The sequence below is a fragment of the Ursus arctos genome, unplaced genomic scaffold (genome assembly GCF_023065955.2).
Source record: "Ursus arctos isolate Adak ecotype North America unplaced genomic scaffold, UrsArc2.0 scaffold_6, whole genome shotgun sequence".
NCBI classification, from domain to species: Eukaryota; Metazoa; Chordata; class Mammalia; order Carnivora; family Ursidae; genus Ursus; species Ursus arctos.
In genome coordinates, this window is record NW_026623078.1 from 53,082,449 (window position 1) to 53,106,757 (window position 24,309).

General features: G+C 41.8%; 1 protein-coding gene across 9 annotated transcripts in view; it reads right to left on the minus strand.

The window, feature by feature from the left end:
- The window catches only part of NCALD (neurocalcin delta), a 390,461-nt gene that overhangs the window by 259,116 nt on the left and 107,036 nt on the right, over nt 1-24,309 (minus strand). For 7 of the 9 annotated variants that reach the window (XM_057308107.1, XM_048212708.2, XM_057308106.1 and 4 more), the window contains one exon: nt 15,103-15,155. The gene's annotated coding sequence lies outside the window, so the exon portion shown is untranslated. Of the gene's footprint in view, nt 1-574; nt 667-14,315; nt 14,345-15,102; nt 15,156-24,309 lie in introns of all 9 variants that reach the window. The other 2 variants (XM_026495623.4, XM_057308109.1) reach the window with 2 other exon arrangements.

A 24,309-nucleotide genomic window follows, 5' to 3' on the forward strand; every position in this document is an offset into this window, starting at 1 on the left:
GTGGCACCCAGGGAGCAGGAAGTTACTTATAAAATATACAAGAGTGTATAGGAATTATCTTGTAAAGTTTTAGCTTTTATTCCAAATTAAAATTTTATTCTCTAGTTTTTGCTGTGACTTCAGTCGTGGAAGTCTTTCATGAGGACGGCTTCAACTAAATATAAACTGAAGAAGTTAAATGTTGAGCACCCCTGCTCAACAGATCAGAAAGAAATTTAAGTTGCTCATGTGGAGCTTCAAATGCACTTAGCCGGAAAAATCATGAAAAGGAAAATGAAAACTATTGGCCTATATAAAGAAACCATTTTTGGCTTTACCGGTGCGGCAAAAATCACATCTGGCACGTGGGACTCTCTGAAGTCTACATAGACTGTCTCCCGGGTGATCATATTTTCCCTTCACCCAACAGTAATGAACACATATCAGATGACAGAGACTTCCTCCTCACTGTAGCGCATGTGTGCATGCTCACGCCAGCAGATTATGCCAGGAATCACTTTGGGGCTCACCAGAGACATGAACCAATGAGCACCTCCATCATTTCCATATGTGTGAAAGAAATTAGATCACTAACCCCAGATGATCTTCACAACACCCAGGAGTGAGCTGAATTTCTTCAGGAAATATTTAGGAAGCACATGCTAGGGCATCAGAGTAAACCAAGAGCTGAAAGAGACACAAAAGAAACATCAGGCCTGGCCCCTTTTTACCCTTTGGTTGAAGAGATAAGAGAGACTTGCAGGAAATAGGTAGCATTTTGCTCTATCTCTCCTGCCCCTTAACATTCTCTACGTCTCTGGTGACCTCATGGAGTCCTTCTGTCTTTGGCGTCCACCCACCAGCCATGTCCATTAATCACTTCCTCCATCTTCGTGATCCTTCCCACCCCTCCCCACCTACACACACAGACCTCTTGGGTTCCTTTCCTTCTGGGCACAATCTGAGAAGCTTATGATCTCTCCACAGAACCCTCAGTATCTTTGTTCTCTTCCCTTTTTAACCCTGGAGTCATCCTGTATTCTGTGTTCTCTGCTCCAACACTCAACACTCCTGGAGAAGAACCACATAACCACATAGATGCTTTGAGGAAGCCATGCAGAAAGGACTACTGGAGAATGTTAGTTTCCCAATTAGAAGGTAAGTTCTTTGAGGGCAGGAACTGTGTCTCATGCTGTTTTGGTAAGCCTGACGGCATCCTAGCAGGCTTAATAATCCTTGTTGCAAAGCAGTTAATACCAAAACCAAAAAACTTAGGGAAAAAAAATACGGTCCATACTCATTAGACAGATAAACTGATTTTTTAAACTTTCACACATGGTTTATGTGAAAATAAACACAGCTATTCCAAAATAAAGCATTCAGCAAAGTAGCTTTAGAAGGTAGTCCTACTTAAAATACAGCTAGTAAAAGTTATTCTGTGGACTTCAGTTATTCTGTGAAGAGTTGTAAAGCTCTTCAAACTTATTTTATAATTCAGAATAGTTTCTAACAAGCTCGTTCTTCTTGTTAATTAAAGCAATGTAGCAAGATCTCACTTACTATCTCTCTCATACTACATAGCAAACCACCTCTAAAACTTCACCAAATAGGAGCCATCCTCTGGTCATATATGTATGTCTCCAGGGAAAAACGGAAGCATCTCTCCATGTCACCAGAAAGGTAAATATCAGAGGAACCCTGAAATAATTCATCGCAGAGAGAAGAGAGTCAGCATCCCATCAGGGCAACAGCCGCTATGATGAGTACAGTGTCAGTGTGACATTGCTGCATGAACAGGGGGCCCCATGGAGCCTCGAGTACTTTGAGTCCACACTGGAAATGTAAAATGTTCTTCCCTCACACCAGTGGCACACCTGTCTCAGAACTGGGTTCGGGGGTGTCACTACTTTGCCAAAAGCCAACTGCACCGCAGGCCACGACCCTCATACCAGCTTGTCAGGAAGAAACCCAAATGTTGCCTGATTCTCCTACAAATGTAATAATATCCAACAAGAGACTGATTGGACAGCACACGATGTCATTTCCTCTAATTAAGGAATGCTCGAGAAAAACCAAAATAGCCACAAAGCACTGTCAGCAAAGCAATCAGCAGCAACAATTAGCTGTCAGCTCACAAGCCTGAGCTGAGCCTTGTGTAGGGAGCTGGGCTTGTTGTGGGTTTCCAAATCAGCATGACAGTAGGAGTCAAGGATGACAAGCCTGCAAAGAGGGGCCAGAACTAACTGCATGCCAGCGGGTGAGGGGAGTAGCAGCAGCTTGTTTGTTTGTTGGTGGGTTGCTGTGTGGCAATGGAGGGGACCTTATGAAGAATCCTGCACGGTGCTTCCAAAGTAGCTAGAAGTCTGCTGGCTACAGCCCATGCTGCATTCGCCAGGAATCACCACCCTTCTCTACCTGGGACAACACTACCCACACTTTACAGTGTATACACAGTTCGTCTGCACCGCCTTTGTGAGGAATTCACAACTTCAGTACATGCGAATTCTCCCTTTTCTTAACTCCCATAGCCGATGACTGTCTATACTACAAGGTCATTAACAGCAGGAGTCAAGAAAAGTGTATAAAGAAACAAATACAACACAACCACATCACACTACGGAATAATATATACTAAGATTGTGTGTGTGTTTGTGTGTGTGTGAGACACACGCATATGTTTATAACAATTCTAAGGAGGGGCACCATGCTCTCCTCCCCAGGACCTTTCCCTGGGCACATAAAACAAAACCCTTTGTCTTCTTAAAACTACTAGAAGGTGATTGCTTCCCTTTGCTGCATCCCTTCACTCCTCTTCAAGGGAGTGACTTCTCAAGTGGCTGAGACTGAGTGAGGGAAAGGACTCGGAGGTCTGGGCACCCTCCCTTCTACTTCTGGCCTCAGCAGTATTTATTTTTCTTTGCCATTAATGAATATTTCAGCAGCAAAAGTAATAGGAGACCTGATTACAGCTGACCCTGACCATAATTTAAGCTCCTTCTCCAGTCCAGCATCCCTGGGAATAAAGCCAATGTTTAGCTACCTGTCTGCAGTCTGCATTTTGTTCGCCACCCATAGCAAACCCAACCCTGATTTCCTCTGCAGCAGCAATATGCCCAACTCAAAGATCCATTTCCCAGACTCCCTTGCAGCTAAGGATGACCACGGACGTTAAAGCAGAATTTAGTGGCCTTGGGCAACGGAGACAACTCTGCCTGGGTTGGCTCAGCGAGGAGGCATGACCTTGTGCCCTTCTCGGTCTACCTGCTGAGAACACACACGTGATGGTCCCACCTGAAAAGGATATGTTAAAACAATGTAATAATATCACCAGAACTCTCTGACTTCATGTCTCCCACTGAAGGGGAGGAAAGGCAGGCCTTAAAATACCTGGGTACAAAAGCGAAAGGAAAGACACAAGGAAGCCGGCACTATAATCCAGGAGCATGGCTGGCTTTTTTACAGCATCAAAGGAAAGAGGACAACTTAAGAGTTGGGATCAATGTAAAATTAACTTTTATTGAAAGTTGAGGAAAAATAAAGAAAATTAGAATTCTGGCAGCACATTCCCACCGTTGCATCACAAGGTACTCGAAGTTGCGAAGATTCGAAAGCTGAGGGCTCTTGGCAAGGACCTTCACAGAGGGATGGGTCCTTGCTGGAACCCTTCAGGCCAGGTTTTGAAGCATCAATAGAAGGTTCACGCAGGAACCCGTTTCTTAAACTGAAACCAAGGTGGAAAGGAAGGCCAAACTGCCTGTCTGAGGCTAGCTTCATAGGTCTAAGAAATACCTTTATATGAAGAAGCAACAGAAAAATCCCTGCTACAAGCAAGAGTCAAGGTCTTTGAGTGCTAGGAACCAAAACTCAAGAAAGAATCTGAAAATAAGAAGCTTTAAGTATGCATATCTATCAATGATCATTGTTCAATTAAATTAATTTAACTAGAAAATTCATTTAAATGCCTTAATTTTGTGCACTATGTCCCAGTTTATTCTTAAGGTAGGATTACCTTCACAATATTTTGACTTTGAAGGATTTTAATCTCATTATTAAAAGCACAGTTGGCTAAAGGGGAAAAGAAACAGCGATTATGTAAAACACCACTTCTCAAAGATCCAACTGCATAAGAATCCCTCCGGATCTTGTTAAAATGCAGGTTCTGATTCATCGGGTCTGAACGGGACCTGCATTCTGCATTTCTAACCAGCTCTCAGGTGCTGCTGCTGCTACTGGTCCCCAGACCATGCTTGGAGTAGCAAGGATGCAGAGGGTTAAACATATCCAAGCTGCAAGTTGATGTGACTGTGCCTGGGATGCTGGGGAATCAAGACTTGTCTGGAATCATGATATTGCACTCCCTGGCACTGTGGACATCTGCCATTCTTCAGGATACTGCCCTTCACACCCCTTGCCTGAGAAGCTGCGAACCTCTGCAGTGCCTGCTTGCTGTCTCTTTCTTGTTTTCTTTTCCCAGGCCTCCCTTTCTCCTCTCCTTCTCAGGAAGGCAAAGAGGGCAGGGAGAGGTGATCTTCCTCCTTCCCTCACCCCCGCCCTCAGAATCAAGCTATTCTATTGAGTGATTCCTGCCACTGTAAGCAGTTACTTCTTGAGAAAGAAAAAAGAAGAATGCCAAGCAAGTAGAGTCAACCAAGAGAAGAAAATTTAAAGCCTCTCAGTTTTCCCATTAAGTTTGGGATTCTGGTTTTATTGCCTTCTTTTGATTTGGCTTTTATCCATTTCTGACTGGCATTTTTATTTACAACTCAAATTTTCCTTTAATACCAGTGACTCTTAAAAAGCTGCAACATCGTTCTGCATCCACGAAGATACAGAAAGCCACAGAAAAAGCCGTATAATCAACAGAAGCATAACTTGTATTGAGCCTGTCAGAGACCTGAGGTTACAAGACAACCAGGTGAACTAAGTTAGAGAATGGCACGGATCTCCAAGGACAGATGGGACACACACACTGTCACCTTTGACGGAGTGCTGTCGGAGGGACTGGCCATCATAAAAGCAGGGAAGAAGAAAACAGCCAAAATCTTAATGAATCCTAAAGGGCTAATGAATGCTAGTATGACAGTATGGAATCCTTGGGAGCCTCTCTCAAGCTTCTTTTCCCATAGGTTTCCGGTGTTACTCCGCTACTCCTGAGAAGGATTAAGGGCAGGGTCAGAGACCTAAGAGTAATCCTTTAGAAGGGCACAGGCAAGGGGCTTTCCAAGATGGCGGAGGAGTAGGAGACACCGTTTTCAGCCGGTCCTCCGAGTCGAGCTGGATAGGTACCAGACCAGCCTAAACAACCACGGAACCAGCCTGAGACGCAGGAAGACGCATCTGGATCTCTACAAATGAACATCTCCAGCGCTGAGTATTGAGGTACGAAGCGGGGAGCCATGAAACTGTGCACAGATATCAGAAGATAAACGGAAGGGGGAGGGAGCCGCGTTCGGGTGCCGGGAAGCGGTAGCCACTTGCACGGGAGAGCGGGCGGGGCTCGCGGACGGCACCCGCAAAACAGCAGACTGAGACCGTGAGCCGGGTGCGCGCCACCAGGCATCTCGCGGAACACCGGAATCCTGGTGCGCTCACTGGATCCAGACTGAGACCGGGAGATCCGGGAGCGCGCGCGGGGCGGCTGGCGGCTGGCGGCATTAGAAACACAAAGGACAGAGACGCGCCGGCCCTGGAAGTGAGGGCTGGGACGCCGGGTGTGGGGCGCACATCCCGGACGCTGCAGGGTTGAGCAGCACCAACAGTAACAGAGTTAAAGTGGCCAGAACATTAGTAGAGAACGGGCCGCAATCCCTCTGTTCTGTGACAGAGGCTGAAATTTGGCCGCTGCTGCTCTGACTCTCAGAAGAGGCACAGCAGACCGCCAGGGAAAGCCGCCAGAGAACAAAAGCCTGGAAATACCGGCTCAAGGAGTGCCCATCCCCATCCCCCCTCGCAAGGGACGCGGAGACTCTACCCAAACAGGGTTGCCTGAGTATCGGCGCGGCAGGCCCCTCCCCCAGAACACAGAAGGCAGGCTGAAAAATCAAGAAGCCCACAACCCGGGCGCCTGGGTGGCGCAGTCATTGAGCGCCTGTCTCCGGCTTAGGGTGTGATCCCGGCGTTCCGGAAAGGAGTCCCTCATCGGGCTCCTCCGCTGGGAGCCTGCTTCTTCCTCTCCCACTCCCCAGCTTCTGTTCCCTCTCTCGCTGGTTGGCTGCCACATAAATAAATAAATAAAATCTTTAAAGAAGAAGCCCACATCCCTAAGATCCCTATAAAACAAGGGGCACGGCCTGGGACTCAGTCAATAATTTGGGCTCTGGAAACCCCGCAACCTCTCATCAGAATGACAAGAAGGAGAAGCCCCCCCCAGCAAAGAAAAGACAGTGAGTCTGTGGCCTCTGCCACAGAAATAATGGATATGGATGTAACCAAATTATCAGAAATGGAATTCAGAGTAACGATGGTCAAAATGATGAGTAGAATTGAAAAAACTATTAACGAAAAGGTTACTGAGAATATAGAATCCCTAAGGACAGAAATGAGAGCGAATCTGACAGAAATTAAAAATTCTATGAGCCAAATGCAGGCAAAACTAGAGGCTCTGACGGCCAGGGTCGCAGAAGCAGAGGAACGGGTTAGTCAATTGGAGGATGGGTTAATAGAGGAAAAAATGAAAATAGAAGATGGTCTTAAAAAAATCCATGCCCACGAACGTAGGTTACGGGAGATTACTGACTCAATGAAACGATCCAATGTTAGAATCATCGGCATCCCCGAGGGGGTGGAGAAAAACAGAGGTCTAGAAGAGATATTTGAACAAATTGTAGCTGAAAACTTCCCTAATCTAGCAAGGGAAACAAACATTCGTGTCCAAGAGGCAGAGAGGACCCCTCCCAAGCTCAACCATGACAAACCTACGCCACGTCACGTCATAGTGCAATTCACAAATATTAGATGCAAGGATACAGTATTGAAAGCGGCCAGGGCAAAGAAATTTCTCACGTACCAAGGCAAAAGCATCAGAATTACGTCAGACCTGTCTACACAGACCTGGAATGAGAGAAAGGGTTGGGGGAGCATATTTAAAGCTCTTTCAGAGAAAAACATGCAGCCAAGGATCCTTTATCCAGCAAGGCTGTCATTCAGAATTGATGGAGAAATAAAGACATTTCAGAATCGCCAGTCACTAACCAATTTTGTAACCATGAAACCAGCCCTACAGGAGATATTACGGGGGGTTCTATAAAAGTAAAAAGGCCCCAAGAGTGATACAGAACAGAAAGTCACAGCCAATACAAACAAAGACTTTACTGGCAACATGGCAACATTAAAATCATATCTCTCAGTAATCAGTCTTAATGTAAATGGTTTGAACCATCCCATAAAACGTCACAGGGTTGCAGATTGGATTAAAAGAAATGACCCATCCATTTGCTGTCTACAAGAGACTCATTTCAAACCCAAAGATGCATTCAGACTGAGAGTAAGGGGATGGAGTACCATCTTTCACGCAAATGGACCTCAAAAGAAAGCTGGGGTAGCAATTCTCATATCAGATAAATTGGATTTTAAACTACAGACTATAGTTAGAGACGCAGAAGGGCACTATATTATTCTTAAAGGAAGTATTCAACAAGTGGATATGACAATTATAAATATATATGCCCCCAACAGGGGAGCAGCAAGATACACAAGCCAACTCTTAACCAGAATAAAGAGACATATAAATAAAAATACATTAATAGTAGGGGACCTCAACACTCCACTATCAGAAATAGACAGAACACCCTGGCAAAAACTAAGCAAAGAATCAAAGGCTTTGAATGCCATACTCAACGAGTTGGACCTCATAGATATATATAGAACACTACACCCCAGAACCAAAGAATACTCATTCTATTCTAATGCCCATGGAACATTCTCAAGAATAGACCATGTTCTGGGACACAAAACAGGTCTCAACCGATACCAAAAGATTGAAATTATCCCCTGCATATTCTCAGACCACAACGCTCTGAAATTGGAACTCAACCACAAGGAAAAATTTGGAAGAAACTCAAACACTTGGAGACTAAGAACCATCCTGCTCAGGAATGACTCGATAAACCAGGAAATCAAAAATCAAATTAAACAATTTATGGAGACCAATGAGAATGAAAATACAACAGTCCAAAACCTATGGGATACTGCAAAGGCAGTCCTAAGGGGGAAATACATAGCCATCCAAGAAAAGAATAGAAAAATCTAAAATGCAGTTTTTATATTCTCACCTCAAGAAGCTGGAACAGCAACAGAGGGACAGGCCTAATCCACGCACGAGGAAGCAGTTGACCAAAATTAGAGCTGAAATCAATCAAGCAGAAACCAGAAGTACAGTAGAGCAGATCAACAGGACTAGAAGCTGGTTCTTTAAGAGAATCAATAAAATTGACAGACCACTGGCAAGACTTATCCAAAAGAAAAGAGAAAGGACCCAGATTATTAAAATTATGAATGAAAAAGGAGAGGTCACGACGAGCACCATTGAAATTGGAAGGATTATTAGAAATTTTTATCAACAGCTATATGCCAATAAACTAAGCAATCTGGAAGAGATGGAATCCTTCCTGGAAACCTATAAACTACCAAGATTGAAACCGGAAGAAATTGATTCCTTAAACAGGCCAATTAATTATGAAGAAATTGAGTCAGTGATAAACAACCTTCCAAATAACAAAACTCCAGGCCCGGACGGTTTTCCTGGGGAATTCTACCAAACATTCAAAGAAGAAATAATACCTATTCTCCTAAAGCTATTTCAAAAAATAGAAACAGAAGGAAAGCTACCAAACTCATTCTATGAGGCCAATATTACCTTGATCCCCAAACCAGGCAAAGACCCCCTCAAAAAGGAGAATTACAGACCGATTTCCCTAATGAATATGGACGCCAAAATCCTCAACAAGATACTTGCTAATAGAATCCAACAGTACATTAAAAGGATTATCCATCACGAGCAAGTGGGATTCATACCTGGGATGCAAGCGTGGTTCAATATTCGCAAATCAATTAGCGTGATACATCATATCAACAAGAAAAGACTCAGGAAACATATGATCCTCTCAATCGATGCCGAAAAAGCATTTGACAAAATACAGCATCCTTTCCTGATTAAAACCCTTCAGAGTGTAGGAATAGAAGGTACATTTCTCAATCTCATAAAAGCCATCTATGAAAAGCCTACTGCAAATATTATTCTCAATGGGGAAAAGCTGGAAGCCTTTCCCTTAAGATCAGGAACTCGACAAGGATGCCCACTCTCGCCACTATTATTCAACATAGTACTAGAAGTCCTTGCAACAGCAATCAGACGACAAAAAGGGATCAAAGGTATTCAAATTGGCAAAGAAGAAGTCAAAATGTCTCTCTTTGCAGATGACATGATACTCTATATGGAAAACCCAAAAGAAGCCACTCCCAAACTATTAGAAGTTATAGAGCAATTCAGTAACGTGGCAGGATACAAAATAAATGCTCAGAAATCAGTTGCATTTCTATACACGAATAACGAGACCGAAGAAAGAGAAATTAGGGAATCCATCCCATTTACAATAGCACCAAAAACCATACGTTACCTTGGAATTAACTTAACCAGAGACGTAAGGGACCTATATTCTAGAAACTATAAATCACTCCTGAAAGACATTGAGGAAGACATAAAAAGATGGAAAGATATTCCATGCTCATGGATCGGAAGAATTAACATAGTTAAAATGTCCATGCTACCCAGAGCAATCTACACTTTCAATGCTATCCCGATCAAAATACCAAGGTCATTTTTCAAAGAACTGGAACAAACAGTCCTTAAATTTGTATGGAAACAGAAAAGGCCCCGAATCTCCAAGGAACTGTTGAAAAGGAAAAACAAAGCTGGGGGCATCACAATGCCGGATTTCGAGCTGTACTACAAAGCTGTGATCACAAAAACAGCATGGTACTGGCACAAAAACAGACACATAGACCAATGGAACAGAATAGAGAGCCCAGAAATGGACCCTCGGCTCTTTGGGCAACTAATATTTGATAAAGCAGGAAAAAACATCCGGTGGGAAAAAGACAGTCTCTTCAACAAATGGTGCTGGGAAATTTGGACAGCTACATGCAAGAGAATGAAACTTGACCACTATCTCACACCATACACAAAAATAAACTCCAAATGGATGAAAGACCTCGATGTGAGACAGGAATCCATCAAAATTCTAGAGGAGAACATAGGCAACAACCTCTACGACATCGGCCAAAGCAACCTTTTTCATGACACATCCCCAAAGGCAAGAGAAACAAAAGATAAAATGAACTTATGGGACTTCATCAAGATTAAAAGTTTCTGCACATCCAAGGAAACAGTCAGAAAAACTAAGAGGCAGCCCACGGAATGGGAGAATATATTTGCAAATGACACTACAGATAAAGGACTGGTACCCAAGATCTACAAAGAACTTCTCAAACTCAATACACGAGAAACAAATAAACAAATCAAAAAATGGGCAGAAGATATGAACAGACACTTTTCCAATGAAGACATACAAATGGCTAACAGACACATGAAAAAATGTTCAAAATCATTAGCCATCAAGGAAATTCAAATCAAAACCACACTGAGATACCACCTTACGCCAGTTAGAATGGCAAAAATAGACAAGGCAAGAAACAACAATTGTTGGAGAGGATGTGGAGAAAGGGGATCCCTCCTACATTGTTGGTGGGAATGCAAGTTGGTACAGCCACTCTGGAAAACAGTGTGGAGGTCCCTTAAAAAGTTAAAAATTGAGCTACCCTATGATCCAGCCATTGCACTACTGGGTATTTACCCCAAAGATACAGACGTAGTGAAGAGAAGGGCCATATGCACCCCAATGTTCATAGCAGCAATGTCCACAATAGCTAAATTGTGGAAGGAGCCGAGATGCCCTTCAACAGATGACTGGATTAAGAAGTTGTGGTCTATATATACGATGGAATATTACTCAGCTATCAGAAAGAACGAGTTCTCAACATTTGCTACAACATGGACAGCACTGGAGGAGATAATGCTAAGTGAAATAAGTCAAGCAGAGAAAGACAACTATCATATGATTTCTCTCATCTATGGAACATAAGAACTAGGATGATCGGTAGGGGAAGAAAGGGATAAAGAAAGGGGGGGTAATCAGAAGGGGGATTGAAACGTGAGAGACTATGGACTATGAGAAACAAACTGAGGACTTCAGAGGGGAGGGGGGTGGGGGAATGGGATAGACCGGTGATGGGTAGTAAGGAGGGCACATATTGCATGGTGCACTGGGTGTTATACACAACTAATGAATCATCGAGCCTTACATCAGAAACCGGGGATGTACTGTATGGTGACTAACATAATATAATAAAAAATCATTAAAAAAAAAAAAAAACTAAAAAAAAAAAAAAAAGAAGGGCACAGGCAAGAAACCCATTCACTGCCCACAACTTTACTCCACATTAAGAACTTTAAACCACTGGGAGAGGACCAGAAAACCTTCCCACTCCCAAGATCCAAGCAAAGATCCACTGATTATTGAGAAGGGCAGAAGCAAAAGCTATCTGCCCTGATGCAAGGACAACAAACTCTCAGACCCAGAGTCCAGTACCGACAGGAAGAAGAGGTCGGCTACCACTCAGGGAGGGGCAGGAAGCTCTCTTCCTCCAAGACACAGACATGAGGCAGAGACTGACTGCCATGAAGAGGAACAGGAACAGGGACAAAGACCAGGTCATGAGGTGTAGACACACAGGCCTGCCTAAGACTGAGGCTGGACCAGAAGAATGGACAACCTCACCACCACAGCCACTGCATTACACCGAGCACAGGGCAAGAACGTCTCCTTCTAGATGAGCACCAACATGGAGAGAGATCCCTTCAGTGGAGCAGGTGTGGTGGGTCTGCTGAAAGCTGAGGATGGAGTTTGGACAATGAGAAAAACCCTCTGGCACACTGGCCACACTAAGCATGAGGTAACTACAGGCCACCACTGGAGAATGCTGGAGTTGGCTGGGCTGAAGGTAACTCCAGCAACCAGGAGCCCAACCCCACCTTAGTTAACTCCCTACTAACTACTGATCCTGTCGTCTGCTAATAAGATTAATACAACCCCTCCCATCAATCACCTTACAAAAGAAGAGTGTGCCATTTCTGGGTAGCACTACTGTTTACTTTATTATTTACTACTTTTCAATAAGCAGTGTCCAACATTCAATCCAAATTATGACATATTTTTAAAACTAAGGATAAACAACCCATTGTCAAGATAGAGCAACTAGACAGAGATGATTTTGGAACACTCAGACTGAGATTTTAAAATAGCTATGATTAATATATAAAAGGTGCTCATGGAAAAGGAGAATAAAATACAAGAAAAGATGGAAAAAATCAGTAGAGACATGGAAAGTTTAAAAATGGTTGAACGATTGGAACAGACACTTCCTAAAGAAGATATACAGATGGTAAAGAAGCACACAAAAAGCTGTTCAACATTATTAATCCCTAGGGAAATGAGAATGAAAGTACAATGAGGTACCACCGTATACCAACTCATATTGCTAAAATTACAAAGACTGATTAATACCAAGTGCTGGGAGGCTGTGGAGCAAGTAAAACTTTCATATGTTGCTGACTGGAATACAAAATGACATAGTTACTTTTGAAACAGCCAGAGGGATTTTTCTCAAATAATATTAAAACATACAGTTGCTATACTTACCATATGATCCAATAATCTGACTGCTAGTAACTTTTTTTTTTTAAGATTTTTTATTTATTTATTCGACAGGATAGAGACAGCCAGCGAGAGAGGGAACACAAGCAGGGGGAGTGGGAGAGGAAGAAGCAGGCTCATAGTGGAGGAGCCTGATGTGGGGCTCGATCCTATAACACCGGGATCACGCCCTGAGCTGAAGGCAGATGCTTAACCGCTGTGCCACCCAGGTGCCCCTGACTGCTAGTAACTTAACCACAAAAAATGAAAACATGGATCTATAAAAAGACCCATTAACTAATGATTACAGTAGTTTATTCAAATAGCCAAAACTATAAATCACCCCAGAGTTCATCAATTGGTGAATGGATAAATACATTGTGGTACATCCACACAGTGGAATTCTACTCAGTAATAAAAAAGGACAAACTACTGATATAGGCAAACATATTCATGAATCTCAAAAACTTTATGCTAAGTGAAAGAAGTCTGAAATTATGAGAAAAGAAAAATTCTGGGACATAAATCAGATCAATAGTTATCAAGGGCTGCAAGTAGGGAAAGTAGATCTAGTATGAAGGAACACTCTTCCAGGTGTTGGCTATACTCCACATTGTGACTGTGGTGGTGGTTACATGATTGTATAAATTTGTTGAAACTTATCAAACCATATATTTCAAGAGAGTAAATTTTACTGTGTGTTAATTATCCCTCAGGAAGCCTACCCAAAATAAATAAATAGATAACTAGTACTATGGCCAAAGGATGGTGCTTGGTCAAGTGTGTATCCACATAGAAAAAATTAATCTTGACCCTCTACTTCACATTATACACAATAAAATCAACTGCAGATGTATTATAGATCAAAATGTAAAAGTAGAATAATATAGCTTGAGAAGGAAATGGAAAACATCTTTCTGATCTTGGAATAAGGCCAAGATTTCTTAAAGAGGGCTCAACAGTGCCAACCACAAAATAAAATAAAATAATTTGTACCATTTAAAAGGAATTACTGTTCATTAAAAAAGAGTGAAAGGTACACCACAGGAAAAAGAGGAGATATTTACAACACATATATCCTAGCAAAAGCTCAAATCTAGAATACATATTATTTTAAAAATGTCTACAATTCAGTAAGAAAGATAATTCAATAAGACAACTCAATTTTTTTCAAAACACAAGAATAATCACCTCAGTTTTTTTAAGATTTGAAGAGGACTTTCATAAAACAAGATACATAACAGTCAATTAACATATGAAAATGCACTCAACTTTATTAGTCTAGAGGGAAATGCAAATTAAAACTATAATATGATACTATATACCCACCAGTAGAGCTTAAATAAAAAGCCAACCAATCAAACAAACAAAAACAGAAAATACCTTGTATTGGAAAAAATACAGAAAACTGGAACTATCAGATATTCTTGCATGAATGTAAATTTTTAAATTAATGCAACCATTTTGAAAAAAACTCTTTGCTAGAGTCTGCTAAAGCTGAACATATACCTACTCCAAGACCCAGAAATTCCCCTCCTGCATACAAAGCCAACAGAAATGTGTATATGTAGCCAAAACCAAACTTACCAAAACTGACTCAAGAAGAAATAGAAAATCTAAACAAACCAGAAATTAAAATAGTAGGTGAAAATTCTTCCCTCGAAGAAAACACCACACCCAAACTGTTTTAGTGTCAGATTTCATCACACATTCAAGTAGCCAGTAATTCTAATATTCTGAAAACCATTCCTGAGAGTGAAAATACTAGACAGGAAATTTTTAGCCAGTCTCAGGACTATAATTTAGCAAACTACATATTACTGAGTACAAAAAGGATAATATATCATGACCAAGTTGGTTTTATCTTAGCAATGCAAGGTAGCTTAACATTAAAAAATCAATTAATGTAAATCACCATGAACAAAATTTTTATCAAAGGATAAAAATCACTATCACCTCAGTAGATTAGAAAAACATTTGATAAAATTCAATGTACAGGTGAACTAATTTACTTTTAACAAACTAGGAGTAAGAAAGAAACTTCTGAATCTGATAAAGAATATTGGTAAAGTACATCCATCATATGATGTACCATAATTGATTTGATACAATTTAACTACTATTGGATGTTTAGATTCTCTCCTCGTTTGCTTCATTTCATTATAATTTATGCTGCAATAAACATCTTTGTGCATGTTGATAAAGTTGCCTAGCCTCTCTGTGCCTCAATTTCCTCATGTACAAGATGAAAATAAGGCAACACCTGACTCATAGGGCTATTGCAGGATCAAATTAAGATGTTGAATTTAGGTCTTAGGGAGTGTTGGGAGAGAAGTGTGGCTTATAAACCTGAAAACTCTTGTTCTGTATTTACCTGGTGGCAGATTTCTCAAAGCACGCTGTAACCTCAAGTCCGAAGAAGTCACTCTGTCAAAAACAAAGAAAGTTATTGTCTTAGGTTATCAGGAACTAAGGATATAATATATGAGGAATGCAACCGGTGATGAGAACTATTGCTTACTCCAGGACTCCCCTGCATCATTTGATAACTTCTGCCCATTCCAACTTCCTTCCCTGGAAGCGAGTGAGGATGGCTAGTACCATGTTCTTTTCATCTGCCCTTGACCTACAGCATTCCATTTTTGCACAGCAGCCAGAATGACAATTCTAAAATTTGAGCATGACACAGTACACCCCTCCTGAAACCCCTTCCACAACTTCTTACTCTTGGGCAACCTCCCCATCATGTCCTATAAAGCCCTTCATCATCTGAGGCCCACCTACTTCTCCAGCTTTCTCATGTCTGTACCACTGTCTGCACTCCAGCTACACAGCACTTCCTTCAGCTTCTCTTTCCTTGCCACTTCCCTGCTTTCATACGCACTGTTCTCTCCCTCTGCCAGGATTACCCCTCCCCCTCCCCCACTCACCTCCACCTGACTAACTCCTACTTGCCCTTCCATTCTCCACTCAAGTGTCACTTCCTCAGTCAGCCATCTGCTCCCCTTGATCATCCTAAGTTCCCCTATTTACACTTCCAAAGAAGCCCGCACTTTTCTGTAACATCATGCATGTAACTACTAATTCAGTAGATCTTGTCTTCTCTGTGAGCCCAGGGATCACAGCTGTTTTTCTCACAGCTATAACCTTAAGCCTCGCCTAGCCCTGGTCTCACAGTAAAATTTAATAAATATTTATAGAGTAAAAGAATTTCTAAACTCATTCCTCACTCCTTAGCTTTCTAACTCATCTTTTGATTCATGCTGCTAATTTAATAGACTTCCTACTTTCCTACCACATATCATCGATTGTTAAGATTCGCTGATGGTGAGACACAATGCTGTTTTATGTAACAATAAGGAAGAAAAAATCGACTGCACATTAAACTGTGATACACTACGATTTAGAACTTTTATTTCATACTTATTGAAAGAGCTCTATTGGACTTCTGTAAGGCCTGGGTTTTATCCTAGCCACAAAAAAGGAAAACATGAAACAGTGAGTGGAATAAATTGGTTAGGTATGCAAATTTACTTTGGTTTAGGTATTCGCATTCAGAAGCCACTCTTTGAATCACATTTGACACAATACCCAGGGAGTGTGTTTTCCCACACAATATTGTCCTCTCTACCACCAAGAGCTTTAGTACTGCAGCATTTCCTAAAAGAGTGCTCAAGTATTGCATTCAGGATTTTCTTCTAAGCTTCTGATACTTATCCACAAGTGTTGGCAGGAAAATCTTACTAATAGATGCCAGAAGATTTCAGTCAACACCTAGGACTTGCATTCCTTTCTCAGATGGTCATCAAATGGATCACTGACTGAAACAATAAGGGGTTTCAGTTGTCTTGTCACGCTACCAGAACTACCAAGTTCACACACGCCCAGGCAAAGCAACTACAGGACAACTACCACCTGACCAACTGCAACAAAAGATCAGAGTTTCGGGGCACCTGGGTGGCATAGTGGTTAAGCATCTGCCTTCGGCTCAGGGCGTGATCCCGGCGTTATGGGATCGAGCCCCACATCAGGCTCCTCCGCTATGAGCCTGCTTCTTCCTCTCCCATTCCCCCTGCTTGTGTTCCCTCTCTCACTGGCTGTCTCTATCTCTGTTGAATAAATAAATAAAATCTTAAAAAAAAAAAAAAGATCAGAGTTTCAAAATGTGAGAAAAATAAAACTTGTCTTAGAATCAATGAAATATGAGAGGTTAAAAAAGACTCTTCAGAGAACTTAGGAAAGTTCATAAAAGGAAGAATGCAAATTCATTCTCTCTCTCTTTTATACACTCGGACACACACACACACACACACACTCAAAAGCACGACCTGAAATTTTGACTGGTCACTCACTGAAGGAGGGTGATGAGTGCTCAAGGCACTGGGCTGAGGGGGCGTGGGATAAATTTGGCCCCTGTCCTCCAGCCAGGCCCTGGCACCGGTGCTTCCATCCTGAACTAAGAAAGCATTTCCTGGCTTTCCACTAGTCCAGCCACGCCCTCATGGACAGAGTCCTCCCCTAGGTGTGTCCTCTCCCTTATGACTTTTTAACCTATTAAAATACCTCTTTTTTTTTTTTTTGCTTCTTATTATGTGTGTATGATTTAAAAAATAAGAGATCTAACCACTTAACAAACTTTTAGCTGTATAATAGTGTTGTTAACTACAGGTACAATGTGGTACAGCAGATCTCTAGAACTTTTCCATCTTATTTAATTGAATCTTACAGCCATTGAATAGCAACTTTCCTTTTCCACCTCCCTGAGCCTCTGGTAGCCATCGCTCTACCTTCTGCTCCACGAGTGTGACTACTTCAGACACTTCTTATAAGTGGAATCATGAAGGACTGGCTGGTTCATCCATGTTGTTGCAAATGACAGGATTTCCGTCTTGTTTAAGGCTGAATACTATTCCATCGTATGTACATACCATGTAAAATACCATTTTTAAGAACACCCTTGTTAAGTAAGGAAAATTCTTAGAAATGTGCCACCACATTAGAGCAGAGCACACTACAGTTCCCTCATCCCCAGTCCAGCATTCCAGGGTCTTGGGGTCTCAATTTACGAATGCTCAACCATGGCGGAAAAAGGAGCAGAAAAGAGATAAAGCAGAAAAGCCAGTGGGCCTCTCTTTGTGCCAGTTTTCTCATCTGTAAAGCAGTCATACTCAGGGTCCCAGAAAGAAAAAGGTTTCACACTTAAATGGGAGTTTTAATGAAGGGGATTATTTACAAGGCATGCACAGGGTTAAGGAAACTGCCAAGGGGTAGTGAAGTGGGGACCTCCTAATGGCCAAATCCAAGGAGAAGCAGGAGGGCAGATAAGCCCATCGATGTGATCCTTGGAGATCAGTGTCGCAGGTCTCGGAACAACGTGGAGTAGGGGGATGACCAGCTCTGGGAAGACAGAGAAGATCCAGCACACATCATCTCTGAGTTCCCATAAAATTCCAATATTCTATAACCATTTTGGTACAGAATTAAGCTTTGCTACAGCAAGAAAAAAATTCTGTTTACTCCAAAGATTTGAGGATAATCCACCAGGATGCATTTTCTCATCATTCTGTGTGCTTAGCTCAGATAACAGCACTCATTTGTTGCTCTTGGAAACAGCTCAGACTGAGAACATCGCACTAAGCAGTCCCTGTTTTCCTTTAACTGAGCTCTTACAAATGTAGCAGGATTCTGCTTTGAGCTAGTAATTGATGTTTCCCCCTCCTCGTCTTATCCCCTGAGACCCTCCCCTTTTCCGGAAGGAGGATCCTGTAGTGTCCACCGTCTCACAGAAGAGATGTTCCAGCAGGAGCAGAGAAAAGGGTTTTGGCTTTCGAAACCCCAGCACAGAGCACAGACAACAGAGCTAGAGCAATGCTTACCACCTGCTCCCACCACCCCACCCAACCCCAGACCCAGACGATTATTTTGTTGGGGGAAAGTGTAGAGAGAAAGGACTGAGCAGACATTATGTTTCCTGAGTACCAGGCTCCCACATCCTTTCCCCACAAGCTGAGACAGTAAATGGTAAGTTTCCCTCTTCTCACTCAAACTCATTTCCAAGTCTCCCATGCATCCCCTGGCTGGGCCATCCTCCAGGGAAAACCTTGCCTACCCCACACCCGTCCTCCAGTGGCAGCAAAGACTACAGGCCTCGGAAGTCACAGGGGTGCTCAGCCCTAGGACACTAGTGTGAGATTTTTAATTGAAAGAATCAAGGATCCTTTTAAAAGTTTCATATTGATAAATGGTTGCTTCTGGAGAAGTTCCTGGTATCATCCGTTCCAAGGGCTCAGGCAAAGGTGCTGACCAGTTTCTAGCATCTCTCCTTTCCTGAACTTGGAGGCAATGCCATGCTGCAAAGTGCATGGAGTTTTGCTGTAACTGTTCTGCAGACATCCAGCTGGGCAGTGCCGGCCATTAGAGAGATGTCACACAGTGCCGTGAAAGCTCTCTCAGGAGAGAGGGGAGTCACACAGGGTTAGAATGAAAACCCATTTGGAAAAAATAAGTTTGCTGAGTAAAACATGTCATTTCTCCTTTCAAAGGAGTTAGGTTATTTCCAAGTGGCTTCATAATGTGAAAAAAGACTAACTTCTGGCAAATAAACTAAAAGGAGGAGGGAGGCTGCCACTCTGCCCATTTGGAAGGGGGAGTCTAGGTGGGCTGGAGAATTCAATAATTATGTGGATGACTGTGGCCAAATCGTTTAACCTCTCTGTGTTTCATTTTTCTCATGTGCAAAAATGCCAGGGTTCAGATTCAGATAATTATTGAGGTCCCTTCCAACTCTAAGAATATATGACTTTCAAGTGGGAAGGGAACTTTCCAGTTCAGAGTCCAAGGATTTGCTACTGAAAAATGAAGCAAAGAAAGAAGAAAGTACTGCCATTATCAGCCAACGAGGCTGTAGTCTGACAAATAACAGAAAAGAAGTGCTCCGTGGATCCTGTCACTTGACATGTTATAGCTGCATTCCCATCTTGGATGATACCATACGAATGGGCTATTCCATGCATCTCAAGAATGCCCTGACCATATTAGGAATTCTCCTAAGTGGCTTCTCTGTGACATTACACAGTACTGTTCCTGACATGGCCATTTCAGTCAGCTTCAGACTCAACTCTAGATGAAAATATTACAGTTGGATGATTTGTCAAGTGCTAAGTCTAATCCTTGCAGCTCTTTTTTCAGAGTCCTTAAAAAGAAGAGTGCCAGATGTTATACTTGTATATTTAATGGGAAACTGAATGGGAAAAAAACAAAACGCAGCAAGCCTAGTTGTAATATTTAACTGTTTTTGAAAACCCACCATCTAAACATACCAAAAATAACATATTTTCAAAACTGTGACAAAGTCAAATGTCTCTCAAATACAAAAAAACAAGTCTGTCATGAGCCATTCAGAATAAAGCAATCTGTCAGTTGTAAAATGCAAGTACTCCTTTATAAGTAGTTTGCATGCTTCCAACTCTCTCAATAAATACCATGTTAACATATCAAAAATATTCAGAGAGAATTTCGTCAATGTCAGAAAACACTAACTAATCAGTTACTTGGGTAACATCAGCCTGGATCTCCCACAAGCACTTAGCACTTATCAGGGATAAATATAACTCATCATCCATTGCCCCAAACTGTTCCCCTCTTGCTATCCCTTTCCACTTATCACACAAGCCAGGAAGCTGAACATTATTTAACACTCCTCCTCTCATCAATAACCAATTCTATAGATTGTGCCTGCTGAGCATCTTGGTCTCCTGTTCTCTACCCTACTGCCACTGCCTAGATCAAGTCTTTACCCCCTATCTACTGGACAATTTCAAGGTCTTTTAGCCTTTGATGTCTTCAATTAATTCATCTGTCCTTCACATTTATCTTTTTCAAGTTAATGTTTGATATGTCATTCCCCTGCTCATACCCACTCTTCAATGGGTTACTTATAGGAAGAATTTAAACTTCAACATGGTGTCCCCCCTCATACTGCATGCTCCAGCCTTGTCACACTGCTTACAGTTTCCATTGATTGTGATATCCAGGTCTCTGTATTCTCTAACCAACCAACCCCTCCCCATCCCACCTCCAGAAGGGTCCATCTAACAATTCTGCTTCTTTCAAGATGAAAACTCCTCCCTGGGAAAACGCAGTCTGTCTCCTACCTCTCTGTTCACCTGATACTACCCTCCTTCTGCACTGTTCAGCTCCAGCTCTCCCAGCCCTCTGGAGGGTCTGCTCTGGGCAGCCATTTGCACATGTAGTATGCCCTTTTCTAACTACTCTACACTTGCCTAACCTGAACTCATTCTTTGGGTCTCAAGTTCAAAGTGACTCTCTTTGAGAAACCTTCCCTGAGCCCCAAAAGAAAATCTGGTTCTTCTGCTACATACTCTGTAGGTAACTATTCTTTTCCCTTATTGTACTTAATCATAGCTGATGTATATGTTTATTATAAAGGTTATTCATTCTAAGCCCATTGCCTTCAATGGACACTTAACCTCTGTGAAGCAGGGATGGTTCAGGTCCAAAGTTTACCCCCAGAGTAGCACAGTGCCTAGCACACAATAAAAGTTTTTCAACCAATTCATGGTACTGCCAGCCTCACTTACTTTGCAAAAGTTCCTTCCATTCCTCTCCCAGCCCCCACATCTTCAAGTTACTGGGTTGGGTGGGCTACAAGGAGGAACCTTGGCCTTTCTAAAGCCTTAGGACTTCCAAAGCTGCCCACCTTTCCTCCCACCTCTCCTTTACTCCAGCCCATTAACTCATCTCAGATTCTTCATCACTCAATTATAAAAAGCAAGGAGCAGACTAGACAAAGATGGAAATATCTTTAGAGAATCAGAGAGGAAGAAGAAACTGAGTGAGGAAAACAAAATTCTCTGAGGAAGAGAGCAGGTAGAATTCCAAGCATTGCACACGAACAGCATGTGTTGCTGACACACACACACACACACACACACACACACACACACACAGAGGCAGAGACTGCAAGATTAAAAGAGATAGAAGAGACATGGATCAAATGGCTTCTGGACCCAAAACCTGCTTAAGAACATTTCAGTATGGACTGTGCATTAGGTGATTTTGGAATTATTGTTAATCGTCTCGGGTATAATCATGACGTTGCAGTTATGTATAATGTCCCTGTTCTCAGGAAAAGCATGTGGAAGTATTTAGGGGTGAAGTATCATGATGTTCTTAACCTATATTCAGGAGGGTCAGGAAAAGAATGTGCACATTTATAGATCAATCTTGCTTAAACACAAACTTAGCCCAATGTGTGTATCTATGGAACAAGCAAGAGAGAGAAAGCACACAGAGTGAAATGAAGAAATTGTGACTACGTACTATTCTATCAACTTTTCTGTAGGTTAATTTTAAAAATAAAAAAGAATGAAAAATAAATAAATAATAAGGAAGGAAATAAAGTCCCTTTTATGTGTGCACTAAATATTCTCCTTTGAAGCTCTAACTGCATTGACCTAAGGGGGAACAATGCCCATAGCCCTTCGTGTTGAAAAGGATTGTTCATTAAGCCCTCAGGGAACCTAGCCTTCTGATGGAAAAGTAATAGCTTCTGGGCAGTGCCAGTAGGAGAACAGGCCTGGGAGGAATCAAACTAATCCCTTCAACATTTCCTGATGGCCTCAGCACAGTGGCCTTGCACAAGACAGTCTTGTTTCTGTGAACTTCTTTGCCCTTATACTGCCTTTCCTGATAAAAGACCAGAGATTCAACATGGATATGAATGAAGCCCCAATCCTCCAGTTACTTATTCTAAGAGTGACTACTTAATTTATTATTCAAATGAAGATACTTTGGAGAGTGAAAGGGGATGCTAACCAGAGAGGGTGCTAGGACTGTCCCAGGAAAACTGGAGCTGTCTCAGGAACATTTGGATATATGGTCATCCTATTATCTTCCATGAGCGGGTATATTAGACAAATACATAAATGATGGTAACAGCAATATTAATTTAACCATATAACAAAATAACACAAAGCAGCTGCCATCCACAAATTGCTTGAGAGTTCAAAGGTAGGGATAAAGTAATTCCTTTGGAGGAATCAGGAAGAAATTCATGAAGGAGGAGCATTTCAAACGGGTCTTAAAACAATAACTATTTCTGTACATAGAGATGGAAGGGAAGGTCATTTCAAATGGAAAGAATTGTATGAGCAAAGGCCAAAGTAGGAAAGCACGAGGTTATACCAGGGAAATGGAAGCAATCTGATGTAGCGGGTCTGAAGAGGTATCCATAGGAAAGACAGGAGGTGAGCCTGCAGAGGTAAATTAAAACCACAGTGAAAAGTATGTACTCAGTCCACTGGGCAACAGAGAGTCACTGAGGGCTTTTGAGAAGGACAGTAATAAGGCCATGGAGGGCCTTGGATGTCCAGTTAAAGACTTAAGGCCAGAAAATCAGATCTTTTATTGAACAGTCTTCTACGATAAGAACACCCATAAGTGTAAACCCATATTAGCCAGTCTGAAAACATGAATGATATAAACCAAAAGAAAATTGTCACAGTCACTGATACCATAAGATTCTTTTAAAAAACCTTTATTCTTTCTTATGGACGGTTCTCTTTTTGTCTGCTGGGTCAAGTATTACTTCTGTCAAATTTTCTCAGGAGCCCTGTTGCCTGAAGGCCAGTGTCACAGGAACAGAAATGAGAGGGTTAAAATGTTCAGAATTGTCCAAGCTCAAGAAGATGAAAACTGAAAACAGCATTTGAGCTAAAGGAAAAGCAGTTACCAAAAGAGTAGGGATGTGATAAGTCTCCTTTGAGGCTGGGAAATGACATTTTGAAGGCAAAGCTAATTTTAATGCAAGTTCTTCTACCCCACACAAAAAAAGCCTGAGGCGATCTCATATTTAATAAGATTAATTAAATTTTTCCCCAAAGGTTAATTTGTAGATATTTATTGGATTACATAGAGAATTTCAGGGGGGAATAATTAAAAGACGGTGTTTCAACTGTTTTCAATTTTATTCCAGATATTTGACTAGACAGACAAGAGCACATGCCTCATAGAAGAATGCGTCATTCCAGAGAAAACTATTAATATCAAATCTTTCCGGAAAAGGTGAACAACACTGGCAAAGCAATCTCATTTCCAAAGAGAATGGCCCAACAGGAAGCCAGTGCTCTGGTCCCTAAATACAAAGCCTAGAATATTTGTAAACAGAAAGCACATATTCCCTTTCTATAGAGCATGAGCCCTATTGAAAAACTATTCCCTGGTCAGTTTAGGCCATAAATGAATGAAGAAAAGGCTGATCTAGAAAGTAATTCCTGAATTTTCAATCCATAGAATTTTATATCTACAAGGATATCCAGGGAAAGTAAAGAGGAGCCAACTTTAAAAGGCTACCACTGGGCTTTGAACTTTGAAAAAGATAATTGCAACTAAATGCTGCCCATCATACGTGCCTACATCCACAAGTCACACATGCATATACACCTGTGGAGGATGAAAGGGGACAAATTCATTATTTTGAAATCTGATAAATAAAGAAGAATCAAATGTTTTTCTTGTCTCTCCTATATGAACTATAACACGGGTGACCAAAAAGTAGAGG